Source organism: Callospermophilus lateralis, chromosome 12 (assembly GCF_048772815.1).
Source record: "Callospermophilus lateralis isolate mCalLat2 chromosome 12, mCalLat2.hap1, whole genome shotgun sequence".
NCBI classification, from domain to species: Eukaryota; Metazoa; Chordata; class Mammalia; order Rodentia; family Sciuridae; genus Callospermophilus; species Callospermophilus lateralis.
Window position 1 is genome coordinate 87,580,778 of NC_135316.1, and position 13,990 is coordinate 87,594,767.

Here is a 13,990-nt window from a genome sequence, read left to right on the forward strand (position 1 = left end):
GAATCCTACTATCCTCTACTCATCTGGATTGTAGAGTGCTGCCTCCCTAAACCTCCTCACCTCATTTGTGGTTCCTTTGACGAGGCTTGAGAATGTTGGTGTCCTTCAGAATTCCTATGAGCCCCTGTGCTCTCTCCCTGGAAAAATGTTATTTTCTCTAAAAATCTTATTTCTTACTTTCATCTCAAACTAACAACTACACGTGGATCATTTGCTGGGTTTTTTTGTTTTTGTTTTTGCTTTTGGTTTTAGTAGTTAACGTCTTTGTTTTGCCGTTTTATACAAGCCTAAAAATGGTCTCTTCCCAATGAAAAATTTATATTTTGGAGAAAGTTGTAAATCTCATTTTTTTTTTTTACAGTAGAACTATTTCAATAAATCATTTCTTTCCAGGGAACCCAGTCATGATAGACTGGTCACCAAATGGTTAAAGGGGGTTGTTAACATCTCACTAATAGACAATCTCCATTTTCCACAAAATAAAACTGCAATGACGATAGGTCATTTCCTAGTGCTAGCAGTTGCCTTTCTAGAGCCTTCTGTTCAAGTTGGTTTGGATGTTTTATCTTTCATGTATGGCAGAGGAGCTGGTACCTAGGACAGATTGTAAGACATTCTTCATTTGGTCTGTTTTCCTCTGGATCCTGATATCCACCAGCCTTTTTCCACTCATTTCCAAAAGCTTTTTGGTATCAAGCTCAGCTTCTTGCCTTTTCTCTGAAAGAATCTCACATTTGTTCGGGGTCTTCAGACTTTGGCAACACGAGCTGCTGGTCTGTGCTCCTTGGCTGCCTTCAGTCAGGGGCTTCTTAGGCAGGACAGAGCACGTAGGCTCTGTAATTTTTCTAGCTCATTTGATAAATGGCCATTGTGATATATGATTGTCATTTACTGCAAAGCACTGCAGAGACAGGAACATGGATATTTCCAATTCCAGCATCTAAAAATGTATAGAAGAAATTCCAATGTCATAAAGGATTAGTTGCTCTAATCTGGGCAGACAGGCTTTTGGGAACGGCTGGTTTTCATCAATTGACGGATTAGAGGAAAGGTCTAATAACGTGAGCATCTGTGGAGCATCATTTGGCTTTTCTGAAATGAAGGTGCTGCTGGAGTCCTGGTTCAGCTCCTCAAGAAATGACCACCCAGGGGCACACTGCGGCACCTTGACCTGTGTTATTCCTGTTTGACTGAGAACTAAACCATTCAGTGTAGGAAATGTTCCTGTTAGAGACGGTGAGCCAGAGGGAAACTGCAGTTTATTTTCACTGTGTTAAGAGGAACCAGGTTTTGGAGCTAATCAGCAAAATGGATCACTTCACTACCAGTGACTGCAGGTTTTTTGAGACATTTACTCTTGTAATTTTAGGATTTGTTTTGACAATACCTCCTTTTTTACCAGCACAAATTAGTGCACATTTCCTTAGAGAAGATTCTTGTAACTTGCTCAGTTGACTCTGCTGTTTAATCACAGAGTTAAAACCAATGGTTTCCACAGATTTCTTCCCAGTTGTAACGATTTGCTCTTTCCTGTCATCATCTGACACACAGGTGGTTCTTTTGGGGTTTTTTTGTTTTCTTTTCTTTTGTTTTTGTTTTGTTTGTTTGTTTGTTTTTGAGGTCTTGATTAAAGGAGGAATCTCAACACAGTGATGGGAATTGTCACTTTGTTTCCCACAAGTTCTTGTCCTCCAGCACAATGCAACATGGAGAAATTCTGAAAGGTTGGAGGGAAAAAAGAAAATCACTGTCTTTTATAGAGGTAGAGGAGATAGACAATATCTTGCTCAGTTGCTGATTGTCTCACTAAGTTACTGAGGCTGGCCCAGAACTTGGCAATCCTCCTGCCTCAGACTCCCAAGTCCCCATACAGTGGTTCTTAATTGCAGTAGAATTTTTACTCCAAAATTTACCTTGTTTGGAAGAATAAAGGATCCTCCTATTGAGTGCCTGATTTAAAATACACAGTTGCTTCATGATTCCCATCATGCTTTGCACCCTCAATCACCCCCCCACCTCCGTCCCCCTCTCCCCCCCCCTCTGGATTGTCCCACTCTACTCCTAACCAGTGTCATGCTACAGGACAGACAATGACAGAAAAAGCACAATGTTGCATGTTCTTCATCACCTTCAACTCTTCAACCAATGACATCAAACATCAAAGTGTCACTCATTATAAGACAGAGTCCAAAACATGAGATCTTCAAAGTGTCTACTTGCTGCACATCATTGAGAATAACTCACAAAGGAGCCCTGTGGTTTTGCTCTACTTGTTTGACTACAGCACGTCTCTGCCTGTGGTAGCTGGGTAGTTAGTCCAGGTGGCCCCTTGCATGCAGCTGGCAAACCATGGGTGATTTTTGGGTCAACACCTCCAGATTGGAAATTTTTTCTATATATATAACTAGAGAAAACTCTTCCTGGATATCTCACAGAAACCTCAAATTCAAATGTTCAGAACTGAGCCTGTTGTTTTCCCCAAATCTTCCCTGATCCTATGCACCTGGCACCAGTTACCTGTATCAACCTGAACCTGACTCATCCCGCCCCTTCAGATAGCTCATTCAGTCAGTTCCCTAGAGATTTCACCTGCAAAATCTCTCTCCAGTCTGTCCAGATTCCAAACTTATAATCTTTATTTGGACCAACCTCCTACCATCTCTCCCACTTCCAGTCTTGACCCAATCCAACTAATTCTCAAACCACAGCCAGAATTCTAAAACCATAATCTGGTTGTATTACTCCCCTATATTAAAACCTTTTGGTCATCTGCTAGGACAGACCAGATTTTCCAAAGAGCTGTGACAACATCTCCCATTCCACGTGGTCCCTTCAATGCCACCTTGCCTCTACTCCACTGCTAGATGGAGGCTGGTTCCCCTCCCCTTGGATCTGGGCTGGACTGAGTGACTATTGTGTAATCAAAAGACTGCAACACAAGTGATTGTGGGTGATGTCCAAGGCAAGAGGACAGGGAGCCTTGCAGGTTAAGCCCAGGTCTCTTGATAACTACCCAGATTCTTCTCTCAAAACCCAGCAGCACAATGTAAGGAACCCAGGCCAGCCTCAAAGAGAGGTCACCTGGGAGCCTCCAGTCTATAGCTGAGCCCAGCCTTCCAGCCATCCCAGCCCACACCCCAGATAGAGGAGGAGAGAAGCTTTGGGTGACTCCATCCCCCAGACATTTGCTCTATATCTGGCCATTCAACATTTGAGCTAAGACCTAAAGTACCACATAACAGAGACAAGCCATCTGCTATAGTTTGGACCTTGAATGTTTCCTAAAGGCCCATGTGTTAAAGGCTTAGTGTCCGGGTGGCAGTATTGGAAGATGGTGGAATCTTTAAAAGGTGGAACCTAATGGAAGGAAGGTCTTCAGGTCAGTGGAGCATGCCCTTGAAAGAGACTGTAGAACTCCATCCCCTTCCTTATTCTCTCTTTTGGCCCCAGATGAGTGGTTTTGCTCCACCTTGCACTCCCACCATGATGTGCTGCCTCACCACTGGCCAATCAACAGGACAAGAAATCATGCACTAGAACCTCCAAGACTGTGAGCCAAAATAAACCTTTTCTCCTGGTAAGTTGACTGATTTTCTTAGGTATTTGTTATAGCAGTGGAAAGTTGACTAATACAACATCTCTGTGCCTGTTCAGAATGCCGTACTCACAGAAAGGGTGCACGTAACAAAATGGTTATTGTTCAATGCCACTTAAGTTTCAGGTGGCCTGTTCTGTAACCATATGTAACTTCTTCCAATGTCTTCAAGATATCAACCTAAATAACAAACAGAGCAGCTTTTCAGAAAAGGATTTCACTGGGAACAGCAACCCCACTGCAGTGTGAAGTGTGCACACACATTAAGGGAGGCCAAGGGAGGTGAGGGCTTTGAAAGGTAAAATGAGGAGTACACGTAAGTTGTTTTGAGACAAAGGGAACGCTGGTTGCAGAGTTTATCACAGGAGTTGAGATCAGTTTGTTAGTGGAGATGGTGTTTCAGGAAAGTAAGTGTTCGCAGACATCTGCATGACTCATGGAGCAAGTCACAGATTGGAAAGTCCTTGGCAAAAGTTCTTGTTAAGGTGTCCGTGAGAGCCAACCGGAGCGTCTTTGTGACAGTTCTTACAGACATGAGTGCACGAGGGCTGTCCCTTCTTTGTCTCCTGGTTTGTGTGGATTTGACGCAAGTGACTCCACCTTGATATTGACAACTTTCCCAAAGGTAAACTTATTGTTCTGTCCTTTAGGACTCCCTTTCTGCTCTGCTGCCAAGTCCCTTCCTTGCTCAAGTCCATCCTCCAACTCTGCTAACCAGTCAACTCTCTGATCAAGCCATGCTCCTCCCCTACTCGTCTTTGTGCACTTATGGCACCCTGATTGATTGACACGTCCACTCTCCACCTCCACCTTCCTTCCACTTCCTAATCCCAGCCTTCCTTGCAGGTAGGGCAGCCACGGCAGTGAAGCCAATAGTCTTCTAGGAAAGCTTTCACTTTGCTGATTTAAAAGAGAGACTGTGCTCCCGGCATTTCCTCATTTGTTGGGCCTTGAACCCTGAAATGATATTAGGGCAGCAACTGCTATATGGTGTTCATGAGGGAAATGACAAGAGAATCACAAATGCTGGCTTGACGTGGATCTGCTAAGTCAAGGCTAGAAGCTGCCTCCTCCAAGTCCTCGTGATGTAGAGAAAATGGACCCCTACCTCTTCCCCTTCCCGTCACCGGTAATCACAACACTCTTACTTGAAGCTGAAGTCATTCCTAACTGAGGCGATGTCACTCTTTCCGCCTGGACACTGCCTCTCTACTCTTCATGCCACTAGTTCCTTCTAATGCTTCAAGTCCAAGCTGAGGTTTCAGCTCCCCAGGATTTCTTCAGAGTCTGGATCTGACCACCCCACAGCAGCATTCATTTTCCCCTGCTTTTTTTCTTGCTGAGATATCCTACATGACATTGTGTCATAGGCTGAACTGGGCCCGCCCACCCCCATTCATATACTGGAGTCCCAATCCCCAGTACCTCAGAATGTAACCGTATTGGAGACAGGGCCTTTCAAAAGAAGTTCATATGGGTGGACCCTAATCCAATATGACTGGTGTCCTTAAAAGAGGAGAAGGTTAGGACCCAGACATGCACAGAGAGAGACCATGTGAGGACACAGAAAGATGACCATCTACAAGGCCAGGACAGAGACCTCAGGAGAAATCCCCGAAGACACCTTAAATCAGACTTCCAGCCTTCAGAACTGTGAGAAAATGATCCTCTATCATTTAAGCCAACTAGTCTGTGGTGGCTTGTTGTAGCAACTTGAGTAGACTAATACACACCTAATATGGCCAATGTGATGGGACATCACTCTCCCTTGATTAGGTTACCTTATATAAGAATCTGTCATCACTGCTTGCAGAAAGAGAGAGAGGGAGAGAGAGAGAGAGAGAAGGAGGGAGAGAGAGATTGACTCTTATGCAGGTCTTAAAGAAGCAAACTGCCATATTTATTGTAACCATGAAGCCTATAGATCTGGGAGTGGCCTCCAGCCAAACACAGGAAAGAAGTCAGAGCCCTTGGTTCTATAAGCACAAAGAAGTGGATTCTGCCAACGACCACTTTCACTTTGTGTCCATCAAGCTCCAGCTGAGAATTAGCCTGGCTGATACCTGTACTATATATAGCCTTGTGGAGCCGGCCCAGCTAAGCCATGCCTGAACTCCCAAGCCATCATCTCCTGAAATTATCAATGGGTGGCATTTCAAGCCAGCAGGCTTGTGGTAATTGGCTACACCAGCATAGAAAACTAATATATTCCTGCTGGTGTGTTTTCTGTTTCCTGGTGGGGATGAGAAAGGCTCAGTGTTTTAGTCAGATTTTTCACTGCTATAACTAAAGAACCTGACCAAAACAATTCTGGAGGAGGAAAGGCTTATTTAGGGACTCACAGTTTCAGAGGCTTCAGTCCATAAACAGCAGGTCCCATTCCTTGGGGCTAAGGTGAGGCAGGACATCATGGAGAAGAGTGTGACAGAGGGAAGCAGCTCACATGATGATGAGGAAGCAGAGACTCTCTGCTCCAGATACAGAATATATACCCCATAGCCATGCCACCAATGAACCACCTCCTCCAGCCACACCGCACCTGCCTCCAGTTACCACTCAGTCAATCCCATCAGGGATTAATCCACTGATTAGGTCAAGGCAATAACTTGATCACTTCTCCTCCAAACCTTCTTGCATTGTCTCACACATGAGCTTTTGGGGGACACAACATCTAAACCATAACTATCAGTAAGTGATTTTCATAGGACTTCAAGCTAGTAATGTTCATTGGAAATTCAGGAATTACACTGGTGCAGAGAAGAGAAAGGGAAATGGCAGATATTATGAGACACTCTACCACCTCCAAACATATTTTTTCTCTCAATGTTTGACGGAGTGAATAACTAGCATAGTGTAATGTGAAGAGCACAAAGAAGCTGTCAAAATATATCTGCCCCACCTTCCTATCTTGACACCTAAGAAATCCATCTGCAGTGTGACTCTGTAGGCAATAAGACACATTTGGAGTCCTTTTTAAAAATGCACATGCCTGAGCCTCACCCAGGATGTCCAGGGGCTTCTGATACTTGCATCTGGTGACTATCCTTTGAGAATCACCTTGGAAGACACTGTTAAGTAAACTGTCAGACACAAAAAGATGAATACTGCATTCTCTGTCCTATATATGGAAGCTAAAAGTCCAACTCATGGAAACAGAACAGAACAGAACAATAGTTACCAAAGCCCTGGAAGTGGACAGCAGGGGTGGGGAACAGGATGGAGAGGGGATGATTAAGATATTGGGGTGCAGTTAGATAGAAGGGATAACTTGTAATGTTCTATAGCACAGTAGGCTAACTGTAGCTGATGACAATTGATGAAGTATTTCAAAATAGCTAGAAGAAAAGACTATAAGTGTTCCCAACAAAAAAAATAAATAAATAAAATAAATTTCTAATGTGATGATATGCCAATGACCCTGATCTGGTCATCACGCATTGTATACATGTATTGAAATGTCACACTGTACCCCATAAATAAGTATAATTATTATGTGTCAATTAAATTTTTTATTTAAAAAAAATCACTTTAAGCTCCTTCAGGAGACAGGTATATTACAATTCAATGCTGCAATCAAGGGTGCAGAAACGCAAGCATTGGAACTGTCTCTAGTAGAAAGTGGCCTTCTCCCCTTGCAGTCCAGCTTGGGTCCCATGGGCCTGTCCTGAAGCCACACCTGACTCCGCGGTCTCTGTGTGTCATCACGCCATCTCCATCTTGCAGGCTCTTAGGCTGCTGTCCAGCCTGTTCATACCTCTGCTCAGCCCCGGGAAGGTGGGTGTGCTGTCCCCACTCTGGAGCTGCTCTCAGCCAACGCATGGCCTTCAAATTGAGCCTGGGAACACCAGGACCCACACTGGGTCAGTCCCTGTGGCTCCATAATCAGAAACTCTGAGCCTGAGCTGCAGTTGACCTGGTTTTAGAACCTGAGATGTTACCCCATAAAAGACCCCCGGGCTCTGAGAGAGCTGGCACTGGAGCTCTTTGACAGTTTGCCCTGACAGATCCAGCGCTCCCTGACTGGTTTCTCACACAGCTCCTCCTTGTGATATTTACGACATCACCAAGTTGGGAGGTCCAACCAAGGATGTCAGGAAAGAACTAATGACTCTTTCCATGGGGTCCCAACCCTGTCCCACCTTCCCCCTCCCTGTCACACCCACATTCTAGGTATCCACTGCTGTCCCAAAAGGGGCATGAGGATTTTCAAAATTTTTTTATTGGTGCATTATAATTATACATAAGAGTGGGATTTGTTATGCCACATTCATTGATGTACAGAACATGATTTGATCAATCTCGGTCCCCAGAACCTTCCTTTTCTCTCCCCTCCTCCCTCCCCCTGATCTGTTTGCTCTCTCTGCTGATCACCCTTCTATTTTTATTATTTCAATTATTACATTGTAATTATATATATATAAGCAAGATGCATTTTTTCTTTTTTTATTTATTTTTTAAATTTTAATTTGTTATGTATGACAGTAGAATGCACTACAGTTCATAGTACACACATAGAGCACAACTTTTCATATCTCTGGTTATACACAAAGTAGAGTCACACCATTTGTGTCTTCATACATGTACTTAGGGTAATGATGTCCATCTCATTCCACCATCTTTCCTACCCCTATGTCCCCTCCCTTCCCCTCCCTCCCCTTTGCCCTATCTAGAGTTCATCTCATTCTCCCATGCCCTCCACCCCCAACCCCACTATGAATCAGCATCTTTATATCAGAGAAAACAACATTCAGTATTTGTATTTTTGGGGATTAGCTAACTTCACTTAGCACTGTATTCTCCAACTTCATCCATTTACCTGCAAATGCCATGATTTTATTCTCTTTTATTGCTGAATAATAGTCCATTGTGCATATATACCACATTTTCTTTATCCATTCATCTACTGAAGGGCATCTAGGTTGGCTCCACAGTTTAGCTATTGAGAATTGTGCTGCTATAAACATTGATATGTCTGTGTCCCTGTAGTATGCTGTTTTTAAGTCCTTTGGGTAAAGATTGAGGAGTGGGATAGCTGGGCCAAATGGTGGTTCCATTCCCAGTTTTTCAAGGATTCTCCATACTGCTTTCTATAATGGCTGCTCCAATTTGCAGTCCCACCAGCAGTGTATGAGTGTGCCTTTTCCCCACATTCTCTCCAACACCTATAGGCCCCAACTTCCTTAATAAGACTCCCATAGCACAAGAATTAAGATCAAGAATCAATAAATGGGATGAATTCAAACTAAAAAAGCTTCTTTTCAGCAAAAGAAACCATCAGTGTGGTGAATAGAAATAGAAAGCCTACATTTTGGAAGCAAATTTTTACTACACGCACATCAGACAGAGCACTAATCTCTAGGATATATAAAGAACTCAAAAATCTTTAACACCAAAAAAAACACAAATAACTCAATCAATAAATGGGCCAAGGAACTGAACAGACACTTCTCAGAAGAGGATATAAAATCAATCAACAAATATATTTTAAAATGTTCCACATCTCTAGCAATTAGAGAAATGCAAATCAAAACTAAGATTTCATCTCACTCCAGTCAGATGACGACTAACAACATGCATTTCTAACAACCATCTTCAGGACATCCAAATAATGCACTAGAAATACCACCAGCGCCCTCTAGCGAAGCAAGCCAGATTGAGCTGAGGACTCGGGCACTGGCTAGTACCTTCCTTCTACTTCTCACCCAGAAAAACTGAAACTGCTCCCAAGTGCCAAGACGCAGCATTAATCAGAATTTCGGGTAGAGTCCAGATCTCTTGCTGAAAGCTTTGTTATTGGTTTGAGCTATTGTGTATAATGCCAGGCACAGTCTCAGGGAAAAACAGTACTTGAAAACCATGGTTATGCAGGTTGTGGATGGGTTTTGGGTTGATGGGTCTCTCCCTGACCTAGAGGATATCATAAATTATGTGCAAAGAAGAAAGGAAAGCTTTTGCCTCTAAAAAAGTGATCTACATTTTGAAGAAGTAATGATTTTTCAAATAATGAGACCAAATCAAATCATATGGATATCATTGTGCTTTCTGTCAATGATTTAAGAAAAAAAATTTTTTTTTAATCTTTTGTATTTTGGGGAACAGAAGACTTTCTATATAAAATTGCCATTCAAGTCAAAAATTGCATATGACATGTACAATTCTTTTTTATTGCAGTATTCAAGTCTACAAAATATTCTTACCTGATGATAAAAGCAATGGCTGTCTTACAGCTTATGCTGTTTCTCTGTTCACAATCCCATTTTATGCACCCTCATAATATTCAAGCAAGGAGGATAATATATGACGAACAAGGAACTGAGTAAGCAGCCCCACCAGGTCACACAGCTGTAAGTGGAGAGCAGCAAACCTAGACCTCTGTCTGTATTTCATGAGCTTCCATTCTTGTTCATCAATTCTTAAATTCCCAAATGACCCTGAGATAGTTTTATTTGGCCCAACCTTTGTTTTAATTGTTGTTGCAGGAAGAAACAATAACTTTGAGGTGAATCAACACATTTCCCTTCAGATATAGAATTTGTCTCATTCATCTTTTTCCAAAAGGTCATACAGTTTATGACTAAGTTACCCTGTTTAGGTTGTTGCTGTTTTGTTTTGCTTTGGTCTCTTTTCCTCCCTTCTGAGCCTCCTCAAGCCTTCAGTCTGGGGTACTCTGGAATGCAGTGAGTCCCCGGGACCCAGTCACAGGGCCACCTGGGAGAAGTTTTAGTCAATGATTGCTCCAAAATCACAAAAGGTATTTATTAGTGGAGTTTCTGAATGTATTTTCTTCAAGATCAGTGCCCTGCATTTCCAGGCTAGTGGAGATGGCCTCTGATGGTGTTCTTCCAGACTGAGAGTTGGGAGGTCCAACTAAGGATGAGAGCCACTCTGTGCCAGGACCTATGGTGTTTACTCAACCTTTAGTTCCAAGACCTACTGTAGTTCCTGGCACACGATAGGCATTTAATAAGCAGGGGATAAATCTATTTGGGTTGAATTGCAAAACTCAAGACCCTGCCAATCCAGGAATAAGTGGGGAGACCAAATGAGGTATCATAAGACAACCAAGCACCCGACAGGTGGAGCACAAATTTATGCTGGTTCACCTCCAGGATCTCAGTCAATGCCTTTGCCTGTTGACTGCTTCAACTGCCCTGTCCTCCCTCCTCCCCTTTCCCCCAGGTCAGAGAGGGAATGGGAGTCCCAAAGAGGCCACTATCAATCTGAAAATGGCTCAGTTGGTCTGCTAGTATGCACTTCTGGTGTTCAGAACTGAATATGCTCGCAGTGGTTGCCAATCGTTTGTAAATCTTAATGTGTACATAATTATCTTTTAAAAATCTACGAAACTAAATTATTTCTTTTTTAATATTTTTAGCTGTAGATGGACACAATACCTTTATTTTTTTATTTATTTTTATATGATGCTGAGGATCAAACCCAGTGCCTCACATTTGAGGTAAGCGCTCCACCACTGAGCCACAGCCCCAGCTCCTAAATTATTTCTTATTCCAGTCAATATTTAAAGATGAATTTCTACCAAGTCAGAATCAATGGTAACACTATAAACTAGTGGGTGTGCTCACTTTTCCTTGACAATTATCTATATACTGCATACTGTTTGCTTAACATTCAGTATCATTAGTTATTTGAGTTGCTCCAATATTTCATTACTATTAATTATGCCATGATTTGTGCAACTTTCATTTTTGTCTGGTTTTTACTATTCTTTGGAATCTATTTCTTAGACGATCTTCCTAGAAAGAAGAGAGCCAAGGCAAAGGAATTAATGGATTCTAACTCACATGCAACACATCCAGAGCCATGTGACTTTACAGAAAGAGAAGAACCAAGTGTTGGTTTCTATTTGGCAACATTGTTCAGAAAACTTACTTCTAAAAAGTTGGAATCTTAGAATTTAAGAAATGGATTGCCTTTTGAGAGTACACTTTTTGATAGTGCACACCCCACAAAGAGTAAAAGAAGTGCCTTCTTCAATATAATAACAATTAGTTATTATAGGTTGTTAGATTACAGTATATGAAAAAATTAAGCCTCATATAGATATGTGGTTGTAAAAGGACAAGTATTTTAATAATATTTTCAGATAACTGTGGGTATAATTTTTTGATATTACAAATGGCTAGGTTTTTTTGAGAGACAGAGAGAGAGAGAGAGAGAGAGAGAGAATGGATCTTTTATTTTTTTTTAATATTTATTTTTTAGTTATCAGCGTACACAACATCTTTGTTTGTATGTGGTGCTGAGGATCGAACCCGGGCTGCACGCATGCCAGGCGAGCGCGCTACCGCTTGAGTCACATCCCCAGCCCGAGAATGGATCTTTTTTGTAGATGGACACAACACAATGCCTTTATTTTTATGTGGTGCTGAGAATCGAACCTGGGTCTCGCCCATGCGAAGCGAGCACTCTACCGCTGAGCCACAATCCCAGCCCACAAATGGCTAGCTTTAATGTAAAATTTGAAACTCTATGAATGAATTTTTCATGCTCTGTTACATTAAAATTCATTAGGCTATCTTGCACTTTGAATGGTTCGTTTATCAACCCATAATTTTATAATATCATGCATTGTTCAGTTGGAAAAAATCTGGTTTACTAGTATGGGAACCTTCTAAATACTGTAACATTTTATTATACAACATCAAAAACTCACTTTGCCCCAGGACTAGGTGACTTACTGGATAATCCCACAAAATATTTAAAAAAAAAATAACACCAATCCTTTTCAAACTCTGAAAAATTGAAGAAGAAACATTTCCAAACTCAATGTTGGCCTCACAGGCCAACATTTAATCTCATAACAAAATCAGACAAAGATAGTCTAAGAAAACTACAGACCAATATCCCTGATGAATTGGATGCAAAAAATTCTCAGCAAAAAACTAGCAAACCAAATTCAACAATGTGTTAAAGAGGATATATACCAAAATAAAGTGGGATTTATTCCTGGAAGACAAGGATAGCTCAATATATGAAAATCAATCCATGAAATTCAGTACATTAACAGAAAGAAGGACAAAATCCACATGATCACTTCAATGTACATAGAAAAAAAGCATTTGAAAAAAAAAACACCCTTTCAAAAATAATACACTCAACAAATTAGTAAGAAAAGGAAACTACCTCAACACAATCAAGGCCACATATGAACATCTCACAATCAGGATCATATCAATTGTGAAACATTAAAAGCTTTCCCTCTAAAATCAGGACTACGGCAAAAATGGCTGTGTTCACATTTCTATTCAACATAGCACTGGAAATCCTAGCCAGAGCAATACAGCAAGAAAAGGGATAAGGGGAAGCATCCAAATTTTAAAAGAGGAAGTTAAATTATCTCTCTACAAATGGCATAACTGTCTATGTAGAAAACCATGACAATTACACACAGACCCACACAACTGTTAGAACTAATAAATTCAGCAATGTTATAGAATACAAAAACCACTTGCTTTTTCATATACTAACAATGAATGATTAACAAAGCAAACTAAGAAAATAATCCCATTTACAACAGCATTATAAAGAAAATACTTTGGAATAAACTTAACCAAGGAGACAAAAGGCTTGAATTCTGAGGACTACATACTGCTGAAATAAATTAAAGAAGACACAAATAAATGGAAACACATTCTGTGTTCATGGATTGGAAGACTTAATATTGTTAAAATGTCTAAAAATCATAGTGACCCATAGATTTTGAAAACTCTATCAAAATCACATGACATTTTTTGAAGAAATAGAAAAAAAAAGTCCTAAAATTCATATGGAATCTCAAAGGACTCTAAATAGCCAAAACAATCTTGAAAAAGAAGAACAAAACTCGGGACATCATACTTCCTGTTTTCAAAATATATTACAAAGATACAGTAATCAAAACAGTATGGTTCTGGCATATAAACAAACATATAGACCCATGGAACAGAGTAGAGAGCCCAGAAATAAACCTTTACATCTGTTGTTAAATGATCTTTGACAAGGGTGCCAAGTTTACAGAATAGAGGAAGAATGCCTTTTCAACAAATGGTATTGGAAAAACTGGATATCCACATGTGAAAGGATTTTTATGAGCCTTTATTTATACCATATATAAAAATTAATTCAAATTTGATTAAATATCTAAAGATCAACACCTGAAACCACAAACTTTATAAAAGAAGAGCTTCATAGCCTTGGATTTGGCAAGGATCTTGGATAGAACACAAAGCAAAGGCAACAAAAAACAAAAATAGACAAATAGGACTACCCAACCCTAAAAATGTCTGCACAGCCAAGGAAAGAATCAACAGCATGAAAAGACAACCTAAAAAATGGGGAAAATATTTTCAAGCCACACATCTGACAAGGTGTTGATCTATAATATGTACATAGCTC

General features: G+C 40.9%; 1 pseudogene; it reads right to left on the reverse strand.

Annotated features, from left to right (window-relative positions):
- Positions 1–569: 569 nt before the first annotated feature.
- LOC143411494 (tubulin-specific chaperone E pseudogene) lies at positions 570–7,414 on the reverse strand (annotated as a pseudogene).
- Between the last annotated feature and the right edge of the window lie 6,576 nt (positions 7,415–13,990).